The sequence below is a fragment of the Tympanuchus pallidicinctus genome, unplaced genomic scaffold (assembly GCF_026119805.1).
Source record: "Tympanuchus pallidicinctus isolate F22 unplaced genomic scaffold, pur_lepc_1.0 scaffold2, whole genome shotgun sequence".
Taxonomy (NCBI): domain Eukaryota; kingdom Metazoa; phylum Chordata; class Aves; order Galliformes; family Phasianidae; genus Tympanuchus; species Tympanuchus pallidicinctus.
Window position 1 is genome coordinate 34,890,728 of NW_026294721.1, and position 4,051 is coordinate 34,894,778.

Consider the following 4,051-nt stretch of genomic DNA (forward strand, 5'->3'; position numbering starts at 1 on the left):
TGTGTTTCTTTTTTTGTAATCATTATTTTTATGCAAGCAATTGATTGGGTGAGAGCCAGAAAAAATATAATTTGAAATATAAAATGTCAAATATTTTCAAAGAACAAAAATAATTTTACAAACTTACTTTTGAATGTAAATGCTAAAATGCATGGAGAAGACTTTGAGAGAAAAGAAATATCAGATGCACTTAAATCTGAACTTATATTGAGTTTGAATACTGATAGTATTTACTGTTTCCCTGTGTCAGTAAATGCAGAATATTGTTATTCTATATATTAGTTTTTGTTTGCTTTACCACTGTCTCTTATCTTTTATCTTACTTCTTAAAATAAACATGACATTAAGTGTCGAGTTGGTCTTTTGATCCTACAATTTACAAGTTTAATTTTCTTTATTGAAAGTGTATTTCACATAATGTGAGGATAAACAGGAAGTCAACCAGTTTCCATTACCTCTCAGATTTTCCTGCAAATAAAGCAATCCTACTTACAGATTAGAATTTGCAGTTTAAAAATGTGAAAAACAGAAAAAAGGTAAGAAAAAAAAAAAAAAAAAGTTGTGTTACCTTGTTGTTTCTGCTGAGAAAATAGAAAAAGTTGGGTTAAGTACATTCTCTACAACGTGCCCAAATGCATTGGAGAGAGAGTGAGATAGCCTAAGGGAGCATAGGACTGGATTAAAATCTAAATAAGGGGTAAAAAGAAGCCAGAAACCTTAAGGTTAGTCATTTTATTTTCATCTATAAAATATAACCACAAAAGTGTTTGTTTTTACTGCAGCACAGCAGATTTTTATCTTTTTTTTTTTTTTTTTTTTTCCATCTGCAATAAAATACAGAGGTTAAAAAAAATAAGTCTTGCTTTTGCCCTTGAAAAATTTCATATAAGGGTACAGATAATAGTTGTTTGTTTACTTTGAACATAAATCTTGCATTGCACCTTTCTATGACGCTTTAGAACTCGTTACACACAATTCTAGTTTTTACCTTAAATTTTAATGTCATGTGCTGAGGATAGGAAATGGGAGAAGTACAGATAGAATGTAAAAGTAGCAGACATACAAAATTAATTAAATAGCTGGAAGACATATTCCACTGAGATGGTTATGCTACGATTACATGATTTGCATAATTAAGTGCTGAAAAGTCATGAACTATGAAATTCCACATTTCAGACACAGTTCTCATTCTTTCTTTTTTGTCTGTTTCTGCTAAGTCTACAGAGAAAAAAATAAAATGTTAAAAATGTACAAGTTTTAATTATTTTTTGCTGCATGAACACATGCATAGTTTGAACTATTGTCAGAGCAGTAAAGAAGGGACTTGTGTAGAAAGCACAAATAAATTACAGAGTTTTTCATGCAGGAAGGATGAATGCACAACAGCCACGTCTGTTCATTGTGGTCTTCACGTTCAGAATATCAGATCCTCTGAGCGTTTTTTATGGCATTGCAGTAAGTTTATTCTACAGAGCAGCTTTATTGTACTGAAAGACTATCGAGCCGTTAGCCATCCTAATTTATTTTCCCTCAAAGGTTCTGCAGGAGTTTAAAAGGTCTTCCATGTCTGGCTTTGTTTTTACCTTAGCCGTGCTTTTCTGTGCCTAAGAGCACTTGCCTGATACTCATTCAGAAAACAGAGAAGTCACTGAGCTCACAACTCTCAAAGAAGAGACCCAGATAAACGCCACTATGAATAAGGACATTATGGTCATTCTTTCTTGATGCAGTCCAAGCAATTTTGCCTTGTATTGTAAATTGCAGCAGTTTATAGGAGAAAAGCTGAAAGTAGAGCTCTTTTACGGTGAGGCATAGCACAGTGGTGGAAGCCCTTTTCTAGAAGAGAGGTACTATAGTCATAATCCTGAAGAGAACAGGATCCAGGTCTGTCTCTGTGATGAATTTATGCATCAACATGTTTTTGAGAACAGGGTTGCAAGCAGAGGCTCAGACTTCTTCATCTTCCTCTGGCAGTGGTGTTTTGAAATAAGGTGAGCCTCCTTCCTGTATATTTTCTGAAGCCTTGCAGGCTAAAAGGATATTAGTGACTAGTGGATGCACTGTAGAACACATCTGACCCATCTCATAATCCTAATCCTCACTTCTACTACAAGATAGGCACAAGAGCTCCTTCACCAGGATGGGAGAGTGAAAATCCAGTAGTACAGATCAGCCATCAACCACAGATTTTTTTATGTTATACTCTTCACTGTTAATTGACCTCTGCCATCTCTCACAACAAACAGCCTTAGAAAAAGGTCCATCAACGGGGCATATATTAATTTAAAACTACACAATTAGTCGAATTCATTAATGCATTTGTCTATATGAACTGTTTGACAACATTCAACTCATGGATTTTCAATGTCAAGTAACATACCAGATCTGCATGCAGCGACTTGTAAGGAAAGTATTGCTTCAGCCTTAATTAGTCTAGTCTTAGCTAAATTTACCACAGACTTTTGATGGCTGACACTTTCTTATGTTAACATTCATAAATCAGTTGCCTTGCAGCACGGTGAGAATCAGAGCTACACAGGGGCTTATGGCTCAAAATCTTCTCCTTTTTACGAATCAAATCAGCCAATCTAGGAAAGTATATGACTTTTCCCTGCAAATCTTGTTTCAGTTGAAAACGAAGCTGCTTAAAAAAAATAATGGAAGAACAGAAGGCATTTTGTGGGACTCTTAATCATAGTACACAGCATACCCTCTGAAGTATTTCACTGATTTTTTTCCTCTATTGAGCAATATGTTTTGGCAATAAAAATATTGCATGCAGCAATATATATTTATCTGCAAATTTAACAATATGTGAATATATATGCTTCTTGCTGCAGGCCAATGTGAATTTTTAAGTTATGTGAATTTGTTCTTTTTTGTTTTTTTAAACTACTAAGCAATTTTTTTCTTCTCTTGGCTATAAAACTTCATAATGGGAAAAAATGCAACATTAATAATGCTACAACAAAGGAAATCATGTTTATGACTAGAGGAGAATGCTGGCCAACTTTCTGGCAGGTAACATTTTACAGCAGATGCTGACAAGTAAATCTTTATTTATGACTAGGATCACAGAACACCAGGATGCTTGTCAATAACAGGTCCTATAATGCTGTGAAAGAAAAATTCTTTATAAACAATATCTAGCAGAGAGAATTTAGCTGGATGATGCCTTGTTAATTTTTGTAATAGATGGTGACATTGGCATGAATAAGATTTATTATGTTAGTCAAATGAAAGTGCATGTGCTGAATGCACAAGTTTAACGTCGGTACCTGCACAACAAACCTAATTAAATGGTGTGTCATTGAAAATGATTTAAATGAAAAGATAATGAAGCAAATCACATGAAATGTGCTTAACAAAATTTATTCTGAAGGAATCGGAAAGGTTATTGTAATTAGAGAAGCAGTCCACCATGCTAATAATCTTTTTTAAGCTGTCTCATTAAAATCTAAAGCTTAAAAAAAAAGCCAGGGAAACTCAACTTTTGGTTTGGGGCAAAAGGTAGGATTTCGCTTTCACCTTTTGCAGGAATTAACACACATTCTTAAAATATATTCTAGTGCTGAATTTTCAGGAAAAGCCTACATAAAAATATAAGGTTTACATCTCTTTCTGTCTATGGTAAACTTTAATCAGTGTCTTAGCAAAAAATTCAATGTAAACAAAATATCTGGCTGTGAAATTTATTACTTAACTCCTTTCCTAGTTAGAATAACATTTATTTGCATAAAAATACTTATTCTTGTGAAACAGGGAAACATCAAAGTCAGTGATACTTCAGCATATGTTCAGTTTTACGTGTTTACATTTGTTTATTTGCTGAACAAGATGGGACCATTATACATGGAAGTAGGGCTATTTTCTGTTGAGCCAGCATTTTGATATGAATGTTAGGAAATGTTTTAATTAGTAATCTTAAATCCAAATTAAAAAGTAAGGAGAGTGGTTCATGAAAGTATTAGGTAGTAACATCACTGGGTTGTGAACATGAAAATGAGTTTCAGCATTTTACTAGGTGAGGAAATAACTGCAGTGGTGGCTT